This window comes from Maniola hyperantus, chromosome 1 (assembly GCF_902806685.2).
Source record: "Maniola hyperantus chromosome 1, iAphHyp1.2, whole genome shotgun sequence".
Lineage (NCBI taxonomy): Eukaryota > Metazoa > Arthropoda > Insecta > Lepidoptera > Nymphalidae > Maniola > Maniola hyperantus.
Window position 1 is genome coordinate 18,684,914 of NC_048536.1, and position 13,686 is coordinate 18,698,599.

General features: G+C 44.1%; 1 protein-coding gene across 2 annotated transcripts in view; it reads left to right on the forward strand.

Moving 5' to 3' along the window:
- The window catches only part of side-II (sidestep II), a 667,447-nt gene that overhangs the window by 643,645 nt on the left and 10,116 nt on the right, over positions 1-13,686 (forward strand). The window lies entirely within an intron of this gene.

Consider the following 13,686-nt stretch of genomic DNA (forward strand, 5'->3'; position numbering starts at 1 on the left):
CGTCTACTGAACTACGTTTGTATGGAGCGAGTGACGGAGAGGCCGATCTCTAGAGCCGACCTGCAGGAGGAGGGGAACCAACATTAGGTTCCACGATCTCAGAGGTGAACAATCCGATTATAATAAACCTACTCTCTCATAAAGAGGGAGGTACAATCTACGCAATCTACGGCAACGGGCAACGGGCATTATGTCACCCCTAGGCATGACAGTTGTCGCCTCCACCCTCCCCCGCGTGGCGCACTTCACCCCCGCGAGTCTGCGACGTTCGTTGTAAAAACTGTCCCGCGACGATCGGCGGAATCGTAAGATAACAACTTTTTCTACAAAACTCCTATTGTTTCACAAGAAACTTGCGGTGAAACTACCGCGCAATGAAACTCAAAGCCTTTTGAAGCCACCACGCGGCATCGATGTACAGCTCAGCTCCTCAATAGGTATAATAACACCGTGTGAGTAAAGCCGGGGCAGATATTATCTATAATGGAAATCACTCACGGTAGTTTAAACGCTAAAATAGGTATAATAACATAACCGAAGTCTGGTTGCACCTTATCCTTTTGCTTGGTTACGTAATTACTTTTAAAGATACTCGACAGCAGAAAATAATGTACCTTTAGAATGAGAATTCGGCTTTATAGAGCGTTATTTTGTCACTCATACCTATGTGACGTTTTGTCGGTCTCAACGACAAAGACAACTCACTACAAAACCACTCTCTTTCTAAAGGTACACATCTTACAAGGTATCTTTCAGCTCGTGTAACTATGTAAGTACGGAAACCTTGACACACAGACCACATTATATTAGTTTCTAGAACGTGTTTCGGGGGGACGACAGCTTAGAAAAGCTCATAGTGACGGGCAACACTGAGGGCAAAAGACCGAGAGGCCGCTCACCAACTAGGTGGTCCGACCAGCTAAAGGCGTCCAGCAGGTGTGGATTTCATCACATTGTAAAAATGGCCACCGACAGAAGCCGATGGAAACAGATAAGCCATTCGAGGGCAGTTTGCCAGGACCACGATCTTCAGCAATGAAGGAACGACCGGAGAGAGAGAGAACGTGTTTACAAAATTTCAATATGTACAAAATTGATTTGAATGAGAATCAAACTACGTTTGTATGCAGAGTGCAATAGAGAAGCTGCTCTTGAGTGCTAAAGTTTTTGTTTTTTTTTATATTCAGATTTGTTAGTTAGTACGTAAGTCTTGCATTGCAAGCCCTTGACTGCAATCTCACCTGGTGGTAGTGACGATGTCTCACCTGGTGGTAGTGACGATGTCTCACCTGGCGGTAGTGACGATGTCTCACCTGGTGGTAGTGACGATGTCTCACCTGGCGGTAGTGACGATGTCTCACCTGGCGGTAGTGACGATGTCTCACCTGGCGGTAGTGACGATGTCTCACCTGGCGGTAGTGACGATGTCTCACCTGGCGGTAGTGACGATGTCTCACCTGGCGGTAGTGACGATGTCTCACCTGGCGGTAGTGACGATGTCTCACCTGGCGGTAGTGACGATGTCTCACCTGGCGGTAGTGACGATGTCTCACCTGGTGGTAGTGACGATGTCTCACCTGGCGGTAGTGACGATGTCTCACCTGGTGGTAGTGACGATGTCTCACCTGGCGGTAGTGACGATGTCTCACCTGGCGGTAGTGACGATGTCTCACCTGGCGGTAGTGACGATGTCTCACCTGGCGGTAGTGACGATGTCTCACCTGGCGGTAGTGACGATGTCTCACCTGGCGGTAGTGACGATGTCTCACCTGGCGGTAGTGACGATGTCTCACCTGGTGGTAGTGACGATGCATCCCCATGCAGGTCCCAATGGCGTCGAGCTCGTACCGGAAGACGCAGTGTTGGGAGACCCCCCACTAGGTGGACGAACGACATCAGACGAGTCGCAGGGAGCCGCTGGATGGCGACGACGCAAGACCCTGCCGTGTGGAAGTCCCTACAAGAGACCGGACCTATCGGTTGTTGATGATGATGATGATGATGATGATGATGATCAAGCTATCGACATGGATCAAGGTTGCAATTAGCGCAATCGACTAATATATCTTACATCTCACAAGTGATCTACACTATATATATATATATATATAATAATATATATATATGACGGCTGAAGAGTTTCAGAGCCATTTTTAAAAAGCGTGACGTCAGCATTGCTGACGTCACTGTGTTCAGTATAGTCATCCATTATGAATGTAACTACAATACTCGTTTGAACTTTACTTTTATTGCAAATCTCGAGAGGTTCGAACAGCACGACGTCTCAAGCAATAATGAAACCTGAGACGTCGTCCGCCTGTATTTATACCAAAACATGCGTAATCACTCGCTTACAATAACAATTCGTCATCACTTTCAATTGTTCACTATGATTAATCAACTTTACAAACTCTGAGGCTATTTTAGTACTTGGTTAACAAGGTAATATTTAACTTTTGATTGACTACGATTAACTATTAACGCCTTCGCGCCGACACGGCCATACTGACAGGCGGTGCGCGCTCTGCACCAGCCTGACGATTGATATCGATTCTGAAACAATTATTTTTCTTTTGAGATTGGTATCTGTGAACATCAGATGATGCTTAGTTATGTTTTTAGTAAACCAGTACGTCTTTTATGTTTCTGGTTTTTGGGTAATAATTGAAAGATTTCACTTATTGTGGATATTTGTGGATGTGGATAAAGAAGTGGATAGACTCGTGGATAATCTCGTGGATAAAACTCGTGGATAATCTCGTGGATAGTCTCGTGGATAGTCTCGTGGATAGTCTCGTGGATAGTCTCGTGGATAGTCTCGTGGATAGTCTCGTGGATAGTCTCGTCGATAGTCTCGTGGATAGTCTCGTGGATAGTCTCGTGGATAGTCTCGTGGATAGTCTCGTGGATATTCTCGTGGATAGTCTCGTGGATAGTCTCGTGGATAATCTCGTGGATAAACTCGTGGATAGAACTCGTGGATCTCGTAGAGGATGGGGAAGGAGTAGTGTCATGCACAGGGTTTTGGATAATAAGTTTTTAGATTATGGTAGCTCACCGTTTTTATTCTGTTGCCTGATCTTTGATTCAGTAGGTGGGGCACACATACGTTCCGACATTGTCTGCATCATCTGCATCATTTGCACGAAGAACTGAGGCGGAACCCCAACCAATAGACTGACAGTTTACTTCATTTCGAGGTTCGACGTCAAGGTTGTTTTGCTGCGGCAAATCTAATGATCGACCTGGTGGAATAGCGGTCGATCCCACTTCTGATGACGGCTGAAGAGTTTCAGAGCCATTTTTAAAAAGCGTGACGTCAGCATTGCTGACGTCACTGTGTTCAGTATAGTCATCCATTATGAATGTAACTACAATACTCGTTTGAACTTTACTTTTATTGCAAATCTCGAGAGGTTCGAGCAGCACGACGTCTCAAGCAATAATGAAACCTGAGACGTCGTCCGCCTGTATTTATACCAAAACATGCGTAATCACTCGCTTACAATAACAATTCGTCATCACTTTCAATTGTTCACTATGATTAATCAACTTTACAAACTCTGAGGCTATTTTAGTACTTGGTTAACAAGGTAATATTTAACTTTTGATTGACTACGATTAACTATTAACGCCTTCGCGCCGACATATATATATATATAATAACAAACAAAGTTTTCCTCTTTATAATATTATATATATATATAATATATATATAATATTATAAAGAGGAAAACTTTGTTTGTTTGTTTGTTTGTTTGTACTGAATAGGCTCAAAAACTACTGGACCGATTTTAAAAATTCTTTCACCATTCGAAAGCTACATTATCCACGAGTAACATAGGCTATATTTTATTTTGGAAAAAAATAGGGTTCCGTAAGATATTTGGGTTTTTCGGACACAAGGTGTAAAAAATCAACCAGAAAAGTTACTTATTTTGCGTACGCTGCCTAAACTATAAAAGATAGAACCATAAAATGTTCTAATTATCCAAAAGGTACAAAATGCTTGCGCTCGTTACTGTTTTCAAATACCACCCCGTACTCACGTCACGCCATTCTTAAATAATGCTGGAGTTATGAAAATGGAGTACCGGAGACAGTTACACTTTGCCGTTTTATTATTTGGGGTTATAAAATACAAAGCTCCTCAGTATCTATACCATAAACTGCAGTGGGCAAGTGATATTCATACCACTCACCATACCAGGGCAGCTGCATATTTAATCCTTATGCCGCGTCATGCATCTGCGGCTTTCAGAGGTAGTTTTAAGTATAATGCAACGAAATGTTGGAATAACCTTCCTCCACCTTATAGAAACCTTCAGACTTCTGGCGCTTTTAAAGTAAAATTCAAAAAACATCTTTTAAATATTCAAAAGTTACAGATTTAGTCAAAATTTATTTAATTTATTTATCTTACCAAACTTTACTTTCTCATCCACACCTTGCGAGCTATTTTATTTTATTTTATTTTTTCTTTATTATACTTACAAAAAAAAAACTATCGTACAATTTTCCTATTCTTACAATTTACAACATCTATTTCAATGTATTATTTCTTATTTCTTCTTTTATGTCCTATATCACTATAAATTTAAAAACTGTAAACACTTTTCATTTTATTTATCCATTTACTCGCCAACTTTATGTATTCTATGCCACTGACGTTTAGGTAATATTTAAAAGGCGGTCACTGAAAATCAGCGTTGGGGCAACTGGTACCTCAGATATTTGCTCTAGAGGTTTGTGTCTGAGGGGCCCGACGTCTCAACACAAGCTGAGTGGCCTACCTGTTCGAGGTGTTGCACTGCTGTACAGGACGATATTGCCTACACCATGTACCACCTATATACCTCGAATAAACATTATTCTATTCTATTCTATTCTATTCTATTCTATTCTATTCTATTCTAATTAATTGTAGATCTTATAAATATCTACAAAAAAGTCCGCGACACACTATACCCATCTATGTCGAGTGAGGCACAGCAACCATTTTTTATTTAAAAATCTTGAATTTTTTTTGGACTACATTTAAACGCGTTTATTTTACTCATGCTATTAATCCTTATCAAAATAAATGATTTCATCACTAAAAACAGTTTATGGAGATAATATTTGGTCTTTGAATGATTAAAATTGGACGTTTGGTTTTGAAGTTATGGCGAAATTAAAATATTACGATTTCTGCTGCACGGCCCGTTGTATATTATATAAAGAGGTAATGTCGTTAAGTTTGTTTGTAGGGGGTAATCTTTAGAACTACTGAACCGATTTTAAAAATTCTTTCACCAGTAGAAAGCTACATTATTCCTGAGTGACATAGGCTATACGGGATCTTTAAAAACCTAAATCTACGCGGGCGAAGCCGCGGGGATCAGCTAGTATTATATAAAGAGGTAATGTCGTTAAGTTTGTTTGTAGGGGGTAATCTTTAGAACTACTGAACCGATTTTAAAAATTCTTTCACCAGTAGAAAGCTACATTATTCCTGAGTGACATAGGCTATACGGGATCTTTAAAAACCTAAATCTACGCGGGCGAAGCCGCGGGGATCAGCTAGTGTAATATAAATAGGTAGGTGTGTATTCAATTTCAAATAACAGCAAGACTATTTCACCAAACGTCGCCGAGTCAAACCGAAGACATCACCACTTCGCCGACCGAAAAGTGATGCTGAATTCCGTATGCAAATGTACTGATATCCGGCCAGCATAATGCGGTGCATGGACCGCTGTGCAGGCCATTGTCGCCTTTGTAGCTATTGCAGTAGAGGTGATAATGTCGTGGCGCGGCGGGCCCGTGCCGCGGCGACAATGCGGCCGGCCCATGCATGCGTAATGTGCCCCTAATGCCGGCGGCTTATATTCTAACAGGGCCTCAATTATTCAGGCCCCGGCCGGGCCCCTAATAAGTGCAGTTTATGAGTTCACCCACGACTCATGCGAGTGCATTTTGCCAAAACTCCGTAACTCGGCTTAAATTTACCGCCGCCGCCGCCGCCCGCCCGCCCGCCCGCCCGCCCGCCCGGGTTCCTGCCGCGATCGCTTGCGACTCCAAGCAGTTTGTACTGCGCCAGGGGAACATCTGTTTATCTTCCAATTAAACGGATCGGGCTGAAAGGCATGCAGATAGCTATTATGACGTAGGCATTCGTTAAGAAAGGATTTTTGAAAATTCAACCCCTAAGCGGGTCAAATAGGGGTTTGAAATTTCTGTAGTCCACGCGGATGAAGTCGTGAGCATAAGCTAGTCTAGTCGCGAAGGCAGATCGCGCGGAAGCAAAGCAGCGCTTATTAATGGCCGCAATTTGAATAAACTTGCGCACATTAGCGCCGCACCCCGCGCGGCTCATCAGTTACTGCTTGTCCCGCCTCGCGCGACGGCGCTGCGGTCGCCGACTTCAGGTAGTTGTGACATGCTCTCTGTTTCCGCGCTTTTATAAACTCATGAATCCTAAGAATTGAAACTATGGCGAGGGCACTCATCATCCATACTAATGTTATAAATGCAAAAGTATTGATTTTGTTATTATTTGTTGTTATAGCGGCAATAGCAATACGCATTCTATGAAGATTTCAACTCTCTACCTATTACGGTTCACGAGATAAAGCCCGCTGACAAACATACGGAACGTAATAGGATCCCATTGCCACCCTTCGAGTACGGGACCCTAAAAATGTACATACCTAGTAGGTACAATAGTCGAGAGCACAGAGCTGAGAGTTCGCACTAATTCCTAAGCCGTTGCGTATTGCAGCGTGGCCGATGCGACTGGCCGGCGACGGGAACGCGGCGTGTTTTCAATTGCGAGTGCCACTGAATATTCACTGAATATTCATCGCCATCAATATTCATGAACGTCGCCGCGCCAATATCAAAATATTTTTCAATAATATCCTATCCGCTTCGGACGACGACGCGACGACGCGACGACGCGACGACGCGACGACGCGGCAGCGCGACCACTGGCACTTAGCTATCTTACGTCTCAGCTTAATATATAAATTAATCCACTATAAAAGGTAATAATATTATGGGCGATGGAGAGAGCTATGCTTGGAGTTTCTCTACGTGCTCAAATCAGAAATGAGGAGATCCGTAGGAGAACTAGAGTAACCGACATAGCTCAACGGGTTGCCAAGCTGAAGTGGCAACGGGCAGGGCACATAGTTCGAAATCTGATAGACGTTGGGGTCGCAAGGTGCTAGAATGGCCACCTCGTATCGGAAAGCGCAGCATTGGAAGACCGCCAGCATTGAACAGACGACATCAGACGGGTCCCTAGGAGCGGAGCATATTCTTAATTAAATCAATGTTGTACCTACGTGCGAAAAAATAATCGCTTCGCGCGATTGCCTGTCAAATACTTTGATGAAAAATAAGATTGTCACCTAAAGAAAAACATTTTTTATACCATTATAAGTTACTCGTATCTCTTGATTGTGATCTTTGTGCGGTATCCAAGATGGTGGCGGGCTAACTTGAAAAGGTTAACTTGGTAGGGGCTTTATATTAGCGATCAGGCCCATCGCTACTAATTATTATTACTCACTAGCTGATGCCCGCAACTTCGTACGCGTGGATTTTGTTTCTAGAAAATCCCGTGGAAACTCATTGATTTCCCGGGATAAAAAGTTGTCTATGTCACTCTTCAGGTCTTTAATTATACCCGTGCTAAAAATCACGTCCATCCGTTGCTCCGTTGCGACGTGATTGAAGGACAAACCAACAAACAAACACACTTTCACATTTGTAATAGGGGTAGTGATTACCATAGGTAGATCTTACAAACATAAGCCTATGTGCATTGCATGACAGAAAACATTTCTGTAAACACGGTTGGTGGTCGCATATAATGTGGCCATTTTGTACGTGATAATTGAGGTAGGTACCTATTTAGTAGGGGCGAGGTGAGGTGAGGTGAGGTGAGGTGAGGTGAGGTGAGGTGAGGTGAAGTGAGGTGAGGTAGGTACTGAGTACTGGGTAACTAACGCAACGCCGCAACAAAGCGCCAGCGTCCTCAAACTAATGGACTGCTGCATAATAAATAAATCTCACTAATAACTACCGTACAGGCATTGGTTCACTCTCACCGCGCCGCACCGCACCGCGCCGCACCGCACCGCGCACACCGCACCGCACCGCGCCGCACCGAAGGCCGTTATAATTATTTCCATCGGCCTCTAATTGCTTCCACCCCGCCCCGCGCACCTCTCTATTGTTATTGAAATGCGATGAGCGCTTGTACCGCGCGACCGACACGACTGCCCCTTCATGTCTATCATTTTATTAAAAAAACCAATCAAGTGCGAGTTCCGTACCTCGTACAAGAAATAACACCATTTTTTTATTTTTTTTTCAGATTTTCCCTTTATAGGTCCTTTTGCTATTAAAGACAATGCTAGCTGAGAGGTTTCATGATTCTAGGTCAACGGGAATTACCTACCCTATACGTTTTGATTCCCTTGACGGGTCTGTCGGTTGACAGACACGACAGACAGACTGGCAGACAATGAAGTGATCTTATAGGTAAGGATTCGTTTTTCTCTGGAGAAACGGAACTCTAAAAATTAGCCCTTTGTATGATTCAGCGGGGGATTGTTGTAATTGCCGCATGTCACGACGCGCGCCGCCGCAGACCGCGGGCCGACGCGCGCCGCCCGGCACGACAGTTTTGCGTAGCCTTCGGTGGACACGTTTGCTAATTTTTAAATCATTTTCATTTGGTGAAATAATCAACTTACTTCACAGTCATTTCACAAGTGAGTTTTCACGCGAGTTTTCAATTTTCGCACTTACAATCGTTTGCTACACAATATTAATGGCGCTCATACCTATTCCACATGTTGGTTATCGTGAATTTTCCCACTTATGATTGTAAGTGAGAAAATTGGCTTTTTGATCGTTTGCTACATTGATATTTGAGGACAATACTTTATAGTACCTACTTACTTACCTTCCATTCCAAGTGGTATAATAGGAGACTAATTAGTTGTGAATCATAAAATTTTTGGGCGTCTCAACCGTAGAGCTCTCGGTGTAACAATCAGTGACAGACTTGTCATACCGGAAGATCGTCATCCAGCGACGCCTTGCAACTATTCTCTCGAGGCTTTCACTGAAAGACTTACGTGCGCCGCCCGCCCCCGCGCCCGCCCTCGCGCCCGCCCCGCGCCCGCCCTCGCGCTCGCCGCTATGAATATAAGATGACCTCTCCTCATACTCCATCGGTTGTTAAATTCTAAATGGCCAACATTATACGGTACGTAAATTGGTGCTTGAGCGGACACGGACATTCTTTGCGAAGGACACTTTGTTCCGACTTGATATTTTTATGAGATCGGTAACTCTAACAAAGTGTAACTTGTTTTTAACAACCAAAAAGTTGGATCTGGACTAACTTGCCTTAATGGAACATCTTTTTTCGTAGGACAAGATGTAGAGTCTTGTTTAATTGCCTCTATGAAATAGTCATTTATGTCAAAGCAGTCTTTGGATGGCATATACCTAACTAACTATAGACACTTGGTTGATTAGTTTTTATTGCTACTAGAAATAATGTTGTTAACGCTCAGTTAATAATTATTGTGAAAGACAAAAAACTAGGTCCATGTTCATACTCGACAAAACTGTAGGTCAAAGGAAGACAGTAGAGTTTAAACAAAAGTAGTATCACGATCACGAGCCGTGTTTAGAGCGGGGGGGGGGGGGGGGGGGGGGGGGGCGAGACCCGAGAGCCAATATAAAAGCAATTTGCGAATAAAATCCTGTGCTAAACACAAGTTGGCGGAAGTTCGCATCGATCGCAGCTAGTTGGCGCGGAGATGCTCATTAGCGTTTAATTATCGCGTGTCGTTAGCGCCTCCAGCCCCACCTGCCCCACCTGCCCCCCCGGTACCCTGGCGCCACGGTCTAGCGACTCTACAGTTCGCAAAACTTAGACGATAAGTTCTGGTGCTGTCTATTCCATAAATCAAAAGTGATGAATGAGGGAGCAGAGATTCATCCAGATATACGAGTATCATACAAACATCAGTTTTCGTTACAAGTTTTATCCGTCAGTCACATGGAAAAAATTGCCATCAAAACCTATACAGTGTCTACAATCTGCGCTACAATCAACCTCTACTATCTATACGTCATATGCCAATGTTGTTACGTGAGATGCTCTTCAATTTTAACTTAGTGTAAGCAATTGATAAAATGAGAGAGTGATATCTCAAGCTAAGCCAGCAGCGCCAAGAGATCATATTCCCGATATTCATGTAGGACGTAGGTATACCCATGGATAGCCCACTACCTTCCATGGCCCCACCAACCTCGCGGTTATATGGGCCGAAACGCGGGAGGGCGCCCGTTCGGTACTTGCTCGGTGGCTCTTTCTTGACTCCCCATAAGTTCTTTCGCTCTGCTTCCTTGTCCCCATCAGATCACTCTCCCCATTCTTGGACAGACGTTACAGATACGGAAGATTCCCGTCGTCGATAGTGGCGTCTCCTGTTACCCACAGCTGTTATTACGTATCTGTCTTGACCCTCGCTCTCGTTTCCCTCCACCTGCTTCCTTTCTCCTCCTTCCTCGGTGGAAGATAAGGAGTGGAAGAGGACTGCAGGATCCTTCACATCCCACACGTCGCACAGAACGACTATCTGAACTGTAGGTGTACAGTCGCCGCGCGTCGCGTGCTACACGCGAGGAATTCACTTAATCGCGCGATGATCGTGCGACTGACGAGCGATGTGACGCGACGGACGAGAGACTGACAAATGACGGCTCGGCTGAAACTTGCTTGCGGTTTTGTGTAAATACATTTTCCGAACTGTGTTGCGGCAGGCGGCTCACCGTGCGGCTCACCGTGCGGCTCACCGTGCGGCTCACCGTGCGGCTCACCGCGCGGCGCGCAGTGCTCCTTTAGCGATATGTATTTAGTAACGAATCATTACCCATATTAGCTTACTCATGCAAAAGTGTGTTTGTTTGTTGGTTTGTCCTTCAATCCCGTCGCAACAAAGCAACGAATCGACGTCAGTTTTCATATGATTAAAAACCTGGTGAGTGACATGAGCTACTTATTTTATCCAGGAAAATTAAGAACCCACGGGATAAAACCTAAATCCACCGGGACGAAGTCGCGGGTTGTTCATAATGTTCTCGAAGCCATGAAATCCCCCTTGCCCTTCAATGGTCATTCAAGCTTTAGGTACCTATTACCCATTTATAGTGCGCGACAGGTCGAGATGGCAATCGGGAAGGGAGCGCCCCGCACACCCGCACAGCCTCCACGCTAGCCCGGTGCGGGCGACGTGCGGGTGTGTGGGGCGTCCCCCCGCCTCACACCCTGATTGCCATCTCAACGTGTCCAATACCTTGCGTTGTCCCCGTCAATTACGCTAAATATATCTCACTCTACTTGCTCTAACGACCTATATAGTAACTTCAAGAGAAGTAAAGTTAGCCCTTGAGTAAGATCTTACCAGATGAATGATAAGGCAGCCTAAGATGGCAGCGAGCTGAACCGTGGTTTATTGTACACTGGATGATACCTTCGTGTAACTTTCCGTTTTTTAAGAATCCCGTGGGAGCTCTTCATTTTTCTGGGAAAAAAGTAACCTATGTCAGTGTCCGGGATGCGAGCTATCTCTGTGTCTTTCATAAACATCAGTTAAACGGATGGGCCTTTAACAATCCCGTGGGAACTTTGATTTTCCAAGATATAAAGTAGACTATGTCCATCACTGGGATGTAAGGTAACTCTGTAGTCTGTAGAACATCAAAATCGGTCAAACTGACGGGCCGTGGAAAGCTACCAGACAGACAGACACTCTTTCGCGTTTAAGATAATATTAATATCTATGGATCAATTCAATTAGCTTAATAACTATGATGGTACCCATTTGTTATTTCGTTACATCAAAAGAAACAAAAGAAAGACAAATTGAAAGGCTTGTAAAAAAAATTAAAACAGCTTAATTAATTAATTTTGTTCTTGGAACAAGCACTTTGAGTTGAACTCGTTGAATTAGCAAACAAAGCAATTATAATCCGATCCAGACTACATTACAATTAATCATTTCAATGTAGAACAAGACGTGAAGAACAAGATTTATGAAGCTCCAAGACAAATACCTCCCCTCCAATCCAACACTCGTAACTAATTACGTACCTCTCGTACCCACTATCTGCCGCTGCTCTAATGATAACCGTGACGTTGCACTCCGACTCGACCAATTAATTATTTGTCCCACTGCCCCCCCCCCCCCCCCGCTCCCCCTTTTGCCGGATCAATCAAGATTCCATCCCTTATCCCAGCAAATCTTCCATCACCCTCGTCTGTATTCTGAAAAAACTACTCCATTTCAAACGCTAATTGCTTGTCTCTCCGAGGTTTACCTGACCTCGGCAAAAAGTAACGACCTGAGATTCTTAAGTAAAATGAAAAAAAAACGCTATTCACAATAGACGTACAATAATTATTTAGCGGATCTTATTAATTACTCGGTTTTAACTTTCCCAAAATTTTCTTTCAATTTTAAGACGGGTCCTTTGTGTTTCTTGTTCAAAATAAAATAAGGCGAGAAGATTTATGTTCAAGTAGGTACTAATAGGAGAAATTTGCCTATATAGATAGTCTAGTGCTTAATGAATGAATGAAATTATAGCCTCCCGGGCACGCACCTCTAACTTTCCGGCGTCATGTGCGTCGCTATAACGGCGAAGGAAAACATCGTCAGGAAACCTGCATGCCTGAGAGTTCTCTATAAGTTCTCAAAGGTGTGTGGAGTCCGCACTGAGCCAGCGTGGCTGACTAGGCCTTGCTCATTCTGAGTGGAGACCCGTGCTCAGTAGTAAGCCGGCGATGGGTCGATGATGATGAGTACAAACTTAAAAGAAAAACAATAGCTTTTACACCTATTCCTCGTGTTGAAATATAATTTATACTATGTAGAGATTACAAAAGGAAGCTGTGTGCAATATTTCAGCTTTCTAGATCCAAGGATTTGGGCCGGGCGATGACGAGTCAGTCAGTCAGTCAGTGAGTTTTATATTTAGATCATTATAATATTTTGCAAGCATTTTCCTAATCACTTTTGAAATTGCTTCCCAAATTTCAAATCGCGAGATATTTATAGAGGATTGGTAGGCCCCGGATTGTGAGTGTCCAATTACTTATGGGTCCGGCCCGACTCACGGCTCACGTCCCTCTCGCTCGGACCGCTCATTAATCAATCTTTTTTCTCCGTCGCACGAGAGCAAATCCCTCGTGCAGCAGGAAGCTGAAGATTTATGCAGCCTTTGCCGCAGCCTCGCCGCAAGCGCGCCGCACGCCGCACGCCGCGCGCCGCAGGCCGCGCGGCGCAGCCGACGCTATAATGAATCTAACCATTAATTCTTGACTTTAACTTCGTTCTGCTATATTCTTACATAACTTTAGATTATCTCTGGAGATTGGAATTTCGGGAGGAGCTAATTAATTAGAAATTCATAATTTTTCAATTTGTCTCTGGTCTAGTCTGGTGGGAGGTTTCGGCGTTGGCTAGGTAGCACCCTTGCTAGTCACCCTATTCAGTTGTTGTTTGGTCTGGGATTAAACCTTACTCCTTCCAGGTTAGCCCGCTTTTAGTCAGCGTCGTCATTTATCGCCAGATGGGTTTGCGATGTTCATCGAATAATCAGTATAAC